The following is a 13,071-nucleotide window of genomic DNA, read 5'->3' as shown; positions in this document are numbered from 1 at the left end:
CTTACTGTAACTCCTTCATAAGAACCCCTTCTGCAAGCAGAACACAAATGAACGTGCTCAAGGAGTATCCCATTTTCTGGATAAATTGGATACATTTGCTAGTTTTTCCTTTATACTAGCAGTTCCTTTGTATCCCTTTGCTGGCAAGGGAATACAAGGAGTCAAGGCCACTGATCAGAACACCCCACATTTGAGTGGAGTCTTATTTCTACTCCAAGAGCAGTTATTCCCCCCAATCTGAAATTGGCAACTTTTTTTTTTTAAATAAAAATTTAAAAAATATCCTCAAACCAGTGGAACATAGACACTGGCTGCACTTAGTACTGCCAAAAGCCAAGGTCATTTGCATATATTCCATCAATCTGTCGAGAATTAGGCCTCACTTTATAACCCAAGGCATGGAAGTGCATGCATTCTCTTAGCTGGGCAAACAATTATACTGTAGTTGTGATACAACACATGTGGCTTCTATTTGTACTGCACATATCCACTGTACAGCCACTTGGGAGTATCGTGGTTAGCTTGCAGCAACTGCTGTCTGCATTTATACTGTTTATTGCATATTCTTTTCCCTGGAAGTGAAAGAGAAATGTTTTTCTTGTTGCATTGATTACATTTTATAAATTTGCTTAGCTGGAAAGTTTGGGAAAAGAGGCCTGTTTGTCAATTGTACAACCGATTGTGAAGCTCTAGTGTGAATATTTTTACGTCTGTATTAGACATTTTCTTTGCAAATCTATTGTTCGATTGAAATGTAAATGAAATTAAAGATGGTGTACACCCATCATGTAAAAAGCAGGCACCATCTCTAAGATGGATTTAATGCTCATTTTTAAGGCATATACTCAGCTTCTATTTAAAACTATAATTTAAAATAATTCTGTACAATGAAATGGGGAATATATATGGGAATAAATTCTATTCCATTTATTTCAATTTGAATTTCCAAATTGTAATGTTTCCCTTTGTGCTATAGGAATAGGATTAAATGGGGGAAGGCTAGGATTTATAAGGCCTGTATATGGGGGGAGGGCAGAGATGGAACAATGAGGGTTGTGATGATAGTGAATAGCAAAGAGTGAATTCTGTGTGTTTTTTGCTGTAGCACTGAAGTGAAGAGATATTAGCTTTGGCTGTTCACAGAATAGAGCATCATGATTTTCAGTGTTTGAGAGAAAATTGATGGAAAAAGTTTGCAGTACTTGACATGTATTTGCATGCACAAAATAAAATTATTTGTCCACCTTAAAAGTTGTTTTAGTGTCAATATTAAGTTCATGGTGCATTTTAGTTATAGTTATATCCTTGGTATACTGTTTGGCTTAAATGAGCTACCAGGATACTCCTTGAGATTTAAATAATCACCTGCCTTGGGGTGCCTGGCTGGCTTAGTCGATAGAGCATGGGACTCTTTTTTTTTTTTTTTTTAAGATTTTATTTATTTTATTATTATCTATCTAACACAGAGAGAGAGAGAGATCACAAATAGGCAGAGAGAGAGGGGGAAGCAGGCTCCCCGTTGAGCAGAGAGCTGGACACGGGGCTCGATCCCAGGACACTGAGATCACAACCCGAGCCGAAGGCAGCAGCTTTAACCCGCTGAGCCACCCAGGCACCCCGAGCATGGGACTCTTGATCTTGGGGTTGTGAGTTCAAGCCCCACAGGAGCGGGTAGGTTGTACTTAAAATTAAAAGGGTTTTTTTTTTTTTTTTGAGATGTATTATTTGAGAGGTTGGGGCAGGGGGAGAGAATCTCAAGCAGACTCCACACTGAGTGTGGAGCCCCATTTAGGGCTCAAGCTCACAACCCATGAGATCATGACCTAAGTTGAAACCAAGAGTCAGATGGATACTTATCCGACTAAGCCACCCAGATGCCCCTAAAATTAAAAATCTTTAAAATAGGGGCGCCTGGGTGGCTCAGTGGGTTAAAGCCTCTGCCTTCGTCTCAGGTCATGATCTCAGGGTCCTGGGATCAAGCCCCACATCAGGCTCTGCTCAGTGGGGAGTCTGCTTCCCTCTCTCTCTCTCTGCCTGCCATTGTGATCTTGTGATCTCTCTCTGTGTCAAATAAATAAATAAATAAATAAAATCTTTAAAAAAAAAATCTTTTTTTTTTTTTAATGTCTTTTAAAGATTTTATTTATTTATTTGTCAGAGAGAGAGCGAGCGAGCACAGGCAGACAGAGTGGCAGGCAGAGGCAGAGGGAGAAGCAGGCTCCCCACAGAACAAGGAGCCCGATGTGGGACTCGATCCCAGGACGCTGGGATCATGACCTGAGCCGAAGGCAGCTGCTCAACCAACTGAGCCACCCAGGCGTCCCTAAAAAAAAAAAAAATCTTTTAAATAAATAAATAGTCACCTACCTCATGCATACATTGCCTGGGAAGGATCTGAAAGAATGAATAGACTAGGGAGATTGAAATATTTTACAATGCAGTCAATTCAATTCAAATACAGGTAAAGTACTTTCTTTCTTTTTTTTTTTTTTTTTTGGTTTAAAATTTTTTAGACATTTTATTTATTCATTTGAGAGAGAGAGCACAAGCAGGAGGAGTGGCAGAGGGAGAGGGAGAAGAAGACTCTCCGCTAAGCAGGGAGCCTGAGGCAGGCTTGATCTCAGGACCCTGGGATCATGACCTGAGCCAAAGGCAGACGCATAACCATCTGAGCCACCCAGACGTCCCCAGATAAAGTACTTTCTATATGGGAGATGAGGACATAGATAATACTAGCAGTTCACACTCTAGAAGAGGAATGAAATAGGACAAATTCATAAATAACTAATATGTCATAGCTGTGGAACCTCAGAATATGAACAGATAATGGCCTGAGTGCATCGAAACACCATTTTCACTGGCCTTGAGTAGTTGTATTCATTCACTCAGCTGATAATTGTAAGACCCAGTCTGTGGTGGTCGTTAAAGGTCAATAAAACATGAAGCCTTCCTCTGGAAGCTCATAGTGTGAAAAATGGTAAAGACAAATCTGAATATGCAGCTTAGGGAATGATGTTCTAATGTAGGGTGTATGGAAACTTCAGAAGGGAAACTATGGAGCAGATGGTAGTGGGGGTGAACCAGGAGAGAGAATTCTAGACTTTGTAGGCTGAATAATATGTCACCAGGTAGAGAGAGGGAAAACACCCTGAGCACCTACTTTACCTTCACAGCAATCCACTCTGTATCTTAACAGTCCTTCACTATAGATCTTATGATTCCTATTTTGTATCTGAGATGTTAAGTAACTTGCCCAAGACCTCCTAGCTAGAAAGTAGTGGAGTCCGAATTCAGAACTCAAGTCTGTCCTACCTTCCCAAAGGTAGTGATGGTGGGGGTTGGAACCCGTTTTAGCCATGTTATAGTGGAAGGAGTGTTTAAGGAGTAAGTAACTCTTAGAGCACTTAACATGTTCCAGACAGTTCTAAGTGCTATAGGTACATTAAAATTTAGGACCATTACTGTCACCATTTTATAGATGAGAAAACCAAATTTGCCTGAATTCACATGGCTAGATGAGGTAGGTAGGAATCTCTATGAAGGACATTGAATACCATAATAAAAACAGGGAGTCTTGGAAGTTAGATGATCTGAACAATCTGGGATTTTAAAAAGATCACTTCAGTAGTAAAGTGAGGTGAAGCTAGAGATAGACCGGCAGGGAAGCCAGGCCAGCAGTCTTGGTAAGAAGTGTTCAGAGCATGGCCCACCAAGGGTGGAGGGTGAGAGAGGTGGATCTGAGAAGCAGGAGAGAGCGATTGACAGGATTTGTTGTAGAGAGAAGATATTGGACATCTACACATTACAGAAGATAAGATTTGGCTGAGAGTCCCAGACCTCATTGCTGAGAAGAGAGCTGTATTTGTGAGACGTGTAATCTTGTGTAAGCCCGGGAGTGACAACTTCGATCAGGAAGAGGAGAAAGAGGGGTGCGTGGGTGGCTCAGTGGGTTAGGCCTCTGCCTTTGGCTCAGGTCATGATCTCAGGGTCCTGGGATCGAGTCCCGCATCGGGCTCTCTGCTCAGCGGAGAACCTGCTTCCTCCTCTATCTCTCTCTCTGCCTGCCTCTCTGCCTACTTGTGATCTCTCTCTGTGAAATAAATAAAATCTTTAAAATAAATAAATAAATAAATAAAGTCTTAAAAAAAAAAAAAAAAGGAAGAGGAGAAAGAACCAGGGATAGTGGATCCAGGCAAAGGAGAGGAAACTTAAGGAGATGAAAATCCAGGAAGATTTTATCTCCTTTATTGTACCTATTGGAGTCATTAGCATTCATTTTAACAAAGAGGAAGGTAAAAACCTTAATTGAAAATTCCGCAGTGCAGTGGTTCCAAACTTATTTGCACATTGCAATCACCTAGGCATCTTTTAAAAAATCCCAAAGCCCAGGGATGTCTGGGTGACTCAGTCATTAAGCGTCTGCCTTCAGGTCAGGTCATGATCCCAGGGTCCTGGATCGAGTACTGAATCAGGCTTCTCGCTTAGCAGGAAGCCTGCTTCTCCCTCTTCCACTCCCCCTGCTTGTGTTCCCTCTCTTGCTATCTCTCTCTCTCAAATAAATAAATAAAATCTTATGAAAAAAAAATCCCAAAGCCCAGAACACATCCCAGACAGATTAAATCACAATCTCTCCATCTCTCGGGGTGGGACCAAGGCATCTGCCCTTTAAAGCTCCTCGAGTGCTTCCAATGTGCAAAAAATTTGGGAACCACTGCTGTAATGGATGAAAATGGATTTGGGACCTATCTTATCCAAGTTACTAAATAACATCCACTGTCAAATGTTCAGGCTGGTATGGTTCTTAGAGACATTCAGCAGATAGCTTAATGAGAATCTACTACGCACCAGGCCTAAAGGATACAGGAGTGAACTAGTCCCTAACTTCATGAAACTGACATTATAGATGGAGGCATAGACAAGAAACAAATAAAACGTGAATTTAGATCGTGAGTCATACAACCAGAATGAATATAATACAGTCAACTTTGATGGGATTTTGTAAGGTGGGAGTGGTAATTCTCAGGACTGTAGACAGTTTCAGGTAGAGCAGGCTGCCAAACATCCCTGTCTGGATCCCTGATAAACTTCTCAAACTTAACGTGACTAAGACAGAGTTTCTGGGATTCCTACAGTCTCCAAACCTCCAGTCTACACCCCAGCCCCCGCCATTTCTGTTACTTCCCCCTGGATCACTGTACCTCTCACTTAGTCCAGCAACAAATCCTGCCAGTTCTAGCTTCAAAACACATTCCGAATTTGACCCCTTCTCGCCACTTAGGTCTGAGCCACAATGATCTGTCACCTGAATTAGCCTGAAGAGCCTCCTGCTCTCTCTGCTTCTGCCGTTTCCTCCGTTCAGCAGCTAGCATGATCCCTTTAAACTGTGAAGTCTGACTATTTCACTCTTGTGCTCAAAACCCTTCAGCTGCATCATCATCAGAGTGAAAAACAAGGCCTCTTCTCTGGTTTTTTGCTCACCATGCTGCAGCTGCACTGGCCACTTAGGTGCTCACCACACCAGGCATGGTTCCACTGTAGGGCTTTTCTGCTTATTATTCTCTAAGGACAATGCTTCCCCACCCTCAGTGGATATCTTCATGATGAGATACTCCCTTTCTTTCTTTTTTTAAAGATTTTATTTATTGACAGAGATCACAAGTAGGCAGAGAGGCAGGTACAGAGAGAGGAGGAAGCTCCCTGCTGAGCAGAGAGCCCAATGTGGGGCTCCATCCCAGGACCCTGAGATCATGACCTGAACTGAAGGCAGAGGCTTTAACCCACTGAGCCACCCAGGCACCCCGAGATACTCCCTTTCTTAAGGTCTTTACTCAGAAGTCAACCTCTGTGGAAACTGGATGGAGAGCCATGGTGGGGCCTGGGTACCTATTTAAACTAGATGTTTTAACCCAAGAGACAATGAGTTCAAATGTTCTTTTTTTTTTTTTTCTTTTTAACTATATTCTGAAGTAGTTATAGATTCACAGGGAGTTGCAAAAATACTAGAGGACCCATGCATCCTTCACACAGTTTCCCCAATGATAGCACCTTTTTTCATAACTATAGTACAATAGCAAAACCAGGGAACTGACATTTGTAAAGATCCACATACCTTATTCCGATGTCATCTGCTTCACATGCACTCGTTTGCATGTCTGTATGTGTGTGTGTGTGTCTAGCTCTTAGCACATGTGGATTTGTGGACCCACCACTACTCCCAAGTTAAGAGAACTGAATGACAACAACAAAAAAGTAAGGATCTTTGCTCAACGATCCCTCATGCTACCCCTTAACATTCATATTCCTTCCCTTCCCTTATCCTCATTCATCCCTAATCCCTGGCAACCCCTGATCTATCCTCTCTATATATAAATTTTTCGTTTTGAGCATGTTGTACAAATGAAATTATACAGGATGTAACCTTTTGAGATTGGCTTTTTTCACTCAGCCTCATTCCCCTGAGATCCATCCAAATTGTCACATGTATTAATAGTCTGTTCCTTCTTATTGCTGAGTAGCAAATGTACCATTTTGTTAAACATTCACCCATTGAAGAACATTTGGGTTGTTTCAAATTTTTGACTTACAAATAAAGCTGCTATAAACATTTGTATACGTATTTTTGTGTGGACATATGTTTTTTGTTTCATATTTTTTGAGCAAATAAATTGGTGCACTTGGGCTATCTCTGAAAGAAACGGATAAATTGGACTTAGGCCGTCTTAACTTAAAAATGGACAAATTCTTTCAAAGTACAATTTCCAAAACATATAAAATCAAAAGAAAAATTGGAATAACTCTTCTATTATCTATTATCTATATCTATATTGTATTACCTATTATACTGTTATCTAGTATGGTTATCTATTGTCACCTAACAAATTACCCCCAAACCTAGTGGCTTAACGCAATAGCATCTACTATCCCACAGTTTTTGTGTGTCAGGAATCTGCGTGTGACTTCAATGGGTCCTGTGCTTCCAGTCACACAGGTGTTGGCTGGGGCCTCAGTCATCTCCCCGCTCACCTGGGGAAGTGTCTGTTGCCAGGCCCACTCCCTGGATTGTTGGCAGGATTCATTTCCTCTCCAGCTGTTGGAATGAGGGCCTCGGTTTTTCCGTTGAAGGTTGCCCTCAGTTCCTTGCCACTTGAGCCCCTCACAATCAGTATGGTGGTTTGGTTCATCCAAGCAGCAAACAGGAAGAGCCTGCGACTGGGGGAGAGACTGGGGAAAGGGGCTCTATAAAGAAGTCACAATCTTTTGTAACCTGATCTTGGAAGCATGACCCTCTTCTTGTCATTATTACTTAGAAGCTTCATTTGGCTCAGACCGCAGTCAGGAACTGATAGATCTCCCAGAGCCACCCAGCTCCTGTTTCATGTTCTGGGTGATCCTTTCCCCTAAGTGTGGACTAGACCTAGTGACCTCTTTATCTTCAGTCAGGAGACAGAAACCATACAGGGGAAATTTCATATAAAGAATTATTAAGATTTAATAAATGAATGACTGTAAGATAAAAGGAAATTCCATATGGGGCCCGATGAAGAATTCCATTTGGTACCTTATGGAAGGACATACTTGGAAAGAGGCCCCCTTCCCAAGACTGTGGTGCAGACCTCAGTGCAGAAGGTGAAGTTCAGCCCACGGCACAGCAGAGAAGTTTGCTGGTGTTCCCAGGCTGGAACTGGTTGCTGGCCAGCAGAAAGCAAGTCTCTGGACCACAGGTGAACTATACAGGAACCTGTGCAGGTAATTGGCGCCAGTGCATACAGGAAGCCTTCAGGTGACAATGTAGGCAGGAGGTCTTCAGGGTACCAGTTTTCATGTTGAGAAACCCATGGGAAAATTATTGTTAGACCAATCAAGTTTTATGTACTTCTATATACTTATATGTACTTATAAAAAGTACAATACATCATATCCAAATTGGGTTTATCTCAGGAATGTAAAGTTTCTTTAGCATATGAAAACCAATCAGTGTAATTCACTGTATTAACAGAATAAAGGTTATATCTGCCATAATGTCTCAAAAATTAAGGGGGGCTCCAATGACTTATAGAGATTAAAAATATATATGAAATTAAAAAGAACTCAAATATTTCTTAAAAAGAGGAAATTTCGTTCCTTACGCTTAAGTGTGAGAAATACCGTTACTAATGCTATGAAAACAAAGAGCTTTTCTGATTTTTCTCAGATGCCTTAATCAAAACTCTGAAAAGAAATTTAATTGCTCCTTAAAGACAACCCAACATCTAAAGAAAATTTCAGTAAACAAAATTAAAGTCTTTACCAAAGATAACACTTCTGAAACTTAAAAATGTATCTAAATATTATATAAGGAAGTATTATTGATTTTATATTTATTTTTTTAAGATTATTTATTTGACAGAGACAGAGATCACAAGTAGGCAGAGAGTGAGCGAGAAAAGGAAGCAGGTTCCCTGCTTAACAGAGAGCCCGATGTGGGATTCCATCCTAGAACCCTGAGATCATGACCGGAGCTAAGGCAGAGGCTCCACCCACTGAGCCACCCAGGTGCCCTGATTTTATATTTATTAATACAAGAAGAAAAGCTGCTTAATTTCTAAACAAGAAAGACACTGAATTGCCACAAACTGGCTCCATACCCCCAAAAAAGAGGGAAGGAAGGAAAGGGGCTGGTGGAGAGAGAAAAGAAAGAAAGGAAAGAATAAGAAAGACTGGTTATTCCAAACAGTCCTCATGCCGCTTAGTGTCACTCCAAACTGTCTCTAGACCTTTAATACTTCTATAAGAAAAAAATCCCAGGGCTCCTAAGTGGCTCGGTCGTTTAAGCATCTGATTTAGGCTTAGGTCAAGATCTCAGGGTCCGAGGATGGAGCTGTGCCTCGAGGTTGGGCGGGGGTCACTGCTGTGCGGGGAGGGGCGGGGGTGGGCGGTGAGGATGGGAGGGTGCGTCTCTGCACTCACCTGGGAGTCAGCTTGTCCCTTCCCTCTTCTACTCCGCCCCACCGTGCTCTCAATCTCAAATAAGTAAATAGAAAAAGATACAAATGCAATGCCTCAGTTGGCATTTCCATTTAGGTCTTGATCTCAGAGTCCTAATCTCAATCAAGGTCGTGGGATTGAGCCCTCCCCCGCCCCTCCCGCCCCCCCCCCCACCCGCCTCTGCCCCAGTTGGATTCTGCCATTAGCACTGAAGCTGCTTGTGTTTCTCTTGCCCTCTCGCTCTGCCCCTCCCGAACTCTGCACTTACTCTCTTGCGCGCTCTTTTTCTCTCTCTCCCTCACTCCCTCTAAAGTAAATAAATAAACCTTAAAAAAAAAAAAAAAGTGACAGGGACAAATTGTTCTAAATCTACAAAAATTTTGGTGGAAAACTCAGTGGAAGACCAAAGCCCATTTTATGTCTTATTATCATAATCCAGAAAAATTCTAAGGGTAGAGCAAGACCTGAAACCCATCATGCCTCAAGGCATTTAAGCATCTTTATATGAATTTCATTCAGTTACCTCAAAACTTCAAATATGTTTAATAACCGTTTGTAAATTTTTCGGTTGGCTCAAGATTTTCCCTTGATAAAAGGCAAATGCTTTAATAGCCACAAAACAGCTATATATTTTGGTTTTCCCGCTAAGAAATACTTTCTTTTCTTTTTTTTTAAAGATTTATTTTATTTTATTTATTTATTTGACAGAGATCACAAGTAGGGAGAGAGGCAGGCAGAGAGAATGGGGAAAGCAGAGAGCCCGATGTGGGGCTCGATCCCAGGACACTGAGATCATGACCTGAGCTGAAGGCAGAGGCTTAACCCACTGAGCCACCCAGGTGCCCCAGAAATACTTTCAATGTACTCTTTGGATAAACAAAAGCACTACGAGTCAAACACTTTAAGAACTATAAATTACACCTGGTATTCCTATTAGACAGAAATGTCATTGTCCAAACCATCCCCAAATTCTGCTACGTTGAGCAGTCCTGTTGAATATAGCTAGGTAACTAACTCACATACACATACTCCTGACAGATGTCAAACTATATTCCCAACAAGGACACCACTAGATATATCCCTCAGTCATATATACCCAAGAGAGTGAATATATTAAGAGACATAAATGAAAATCAGCCTTAAAACTGTACCAGAAGGGGGGCGCCTGGGTGGCTCAGTGAGTTAAGCCTCTGCCTTCAGCTCAGGTCATGATCTCAGGGTCCTGGGACCCCACATCAGGCTCTCTGCTCGGCAGGGAGCCTGCTTCCCCCTCTCTCTGCCTGCTGCTCTGCCTACTTGTGATCTCTCTCTGTCAAATAAATAAATAAATAAACCTTTAAAAAAAAAAAAAAAAACAACTGTACCAAAGGGACAATTTCAGGTAGTATTAACTCCAAAGGAAAAAAAAAATTTTTTTTTTTTTTTTTTTTTTTTTTTTTTTGAGAAAGAGAGAGAGAGAGATTGAGAAAGCACAAGCAGGGTAGGGAGGAACCAAGGGAGAGGAAGAGAGAGACTTCCAAGCAGGCTCCATGCCTAGCGCAGAGTGGGACATGGGGCTGATCCCAGGACACTGAGATATGACCCAAGCCATAATCAAGAGTCAGACGCTTAACCAACTGAGACACCCCCCAAATTATTCTTAAACTCTAGAACATACACATATAAAGTTATATATAAAAAGTCTGCCTTCCAGTCCTTACTCACCTCTGTCCCTTGAAGATAACCATTCTGTTTCTTTGAGCAGATATAAGCAAATAACATTATTTGTCTATATTTTTATGCAGAAGGCAGGAAACTAATATGTAATGCTCTCCACCAACTTGCCTTTTTTTTTTTTTAAACTAAATACTATGTTCATGCAAGTATATTGAAAGGATGAACTTCCAGCAGTGGAATTTCTGGGCTAAAAAAATATTAAATCTTTAAAAGTATTTTTTATAGTTTGTTGATTCTCTCTAATGTTCAAACAGCAAATATATAATTAACAAGGTATTTATATTTTTTATACTATTGAATACCTTGAGCCAGATTCTTCTGAAAACTTTAGTCAGTCATTCACTGTTCCCTAAGTTCTTTTTAAATTAACACATAGTATACTATTAGTTTCAGAGGTAGAGAATTCAGTGATTCATCAGTCTTATCTAATACCCAGTGCTCATTATATCACATGCCGTCCTCAATGTCTATCACCCAATGACCCATCCCCACCCACACCCCCCTCCTCTCCAGGGACCCTCAGTTTGTTTCCTATGATTAAGAGTAAAGGTATATATTTTTGCATTACTGACTAATGTATCTCATATGTAAGAGCTGTATCAATTTACACCTCACCTGCAATGTATTCCCCATAATCTTGCTGTTATCAAACTTTCTGATTTTTAAGAATTTGAATGGTGGTAAATGGTATCTGAGCGGATTTCTTCTTTTGGAGATGAGAACCGGGAAAGCATATTAGCAGGCTGTAGAAAGCAAGCTTGTATCTGCAGGGGAGACAGAGGGGAGGTCATTGCCAGAAGAGTCCTTTACCAGGCTGGAGGAGCAGAAGCCACTGCGGCAGTGAGTCATTTAATAGGTACGGATGCAGGAGGTTGTTGGTAGGTTTTGAGGGTGGACACAAGTGCAAGTCTCTCTTTTGATTGCTTCTGATTGTTTTGTTTGTTTTGAGGCATCTTCAGCTCCTGACTGCTTGTGTTTTTCAGGCAAAATAAGAACCAAGGTCATAAATTGAACCAGGAGAGGGGAGAGAGCATTGAGGATTTGAGAAAAGAGATGTGAATTGCTCCCTTCAGTGAATGGGAGGGTAACCTGCCCAGGGAAACAAGGATCCTTGGGTAGCCCTGAGGATTACAGCCTTCAATTTAAAGTGAAAAAAAAAAAAAAAAAAAAAAAGTTTTTTTTTGTTAAAATTTTATTTATTTATTTATTTGAGAGAGAGAAAGAGAGAGAGAGTGGGAGAGCAAACCAGGGGGAGCTGCAGAGGGAGAGAGAGAAGTAAGCAGAGGGAGAGGGAGAAGCAGGCTCCCTGCTAAGCAGGAAGCCCAGGAGGGTGGATCCCAGGATCCTGGGATCACGACCTGAGCCAAAGGTAAACGTTTTAACCAAATGAGCCACCCAGGTGCCCTCAAAGTGAATTTTGAAGGACAAAGCACCACTAGGGATGAAGAAGATCCTTGCTTCAGGGAGATGTCAGAAAAACAGAATTAAAAGCAAATGCATTCATTTAACAGGTATTAATGGGGAATCTGCCTTACAGAAGCTCTGTTGCTGGGTTCTGGCTTGTCACCTAGGGCAGATTACAAGCATCCTCCAGCTGGCTGCCTGTTCAACACACAAATCTGATTAAGTTAAGATGATTCACTCTGCAAACAAAACCACAAAAAGTCACCATAAGGTCTCCATAGGATGAATTGTTCTTAAATTTGGGGAGCGAAGTTCTCACTCTTGATAGCCTGAACCAACAGCTTCTTAGGAAAATGGGCACATATACCAATTTCCAGACAATTTGCAGGACCACAAGTTGAGGATCTCTCCCTCAAATTAGGAGCCCTATTTTAGAGTGTATTGTTTTAGGGTTATTTTGGATGATTCAGTTTGTACAAAGCTTTCTATGAATTACTTTATGGCTGTGTATTGGACACTTAATAAGGACTCAATCTGAAATCATTTTAGATTTTTTTAAAAGTTGCAAAAGTAACATGGACTTCTATATTCTTCACCCTGAATAGTCGAAGGTTAACATCTTACATAACCATAGTACAATTATCAATACTGCTGATACACTATTTTTGTTAATAAACCTTATTTCATCAGTTGTCCCGTTCATGTCCTTTTTCCGTTCCAGGATCCAATTCAGAAATTCACCAGCGTTGTCAGGGTCCTGGCTTTTTTTCTTTTTTTTAATGCAAGTCTGTGTGTTTTGGGGCAAAATACTTAACGTCTCTGAGTCTGTCTTGTTTTAAGGGCCGCGATGTGATTAAGAAGCAATAAGAAACACAAGTGGAATGGTTTCAGAAATGTCAAAGATAACTAAACAAACTTTTCTTAGTATTATAAACTAGGTACGCACAGGATAACTTTTCGTTTAAATTAAAACAAAACCGATTGAAG

The sequence above is a fragment of the Enhydra lutris genome, unplaced genomic scaffold, assembly GCF_002288905.1.
Source record: "Enhydra lutris kenyoni isolate GAN:26980312 unplaced genomic scaffold, ASM228890v2 scaffoldscaffold13, whole genome shotgun sequence".
In the NCBI taxonomy this organism is placed as follows: domain Eukaryota; kingdom Metazoa; phylum Chordata; class Mammalia; order Carnivora; family Mustelidae; genus Enhydra; species Enhydra lutris.
This window is presented reverse-complemented; position numbering follows the sequence as displayed.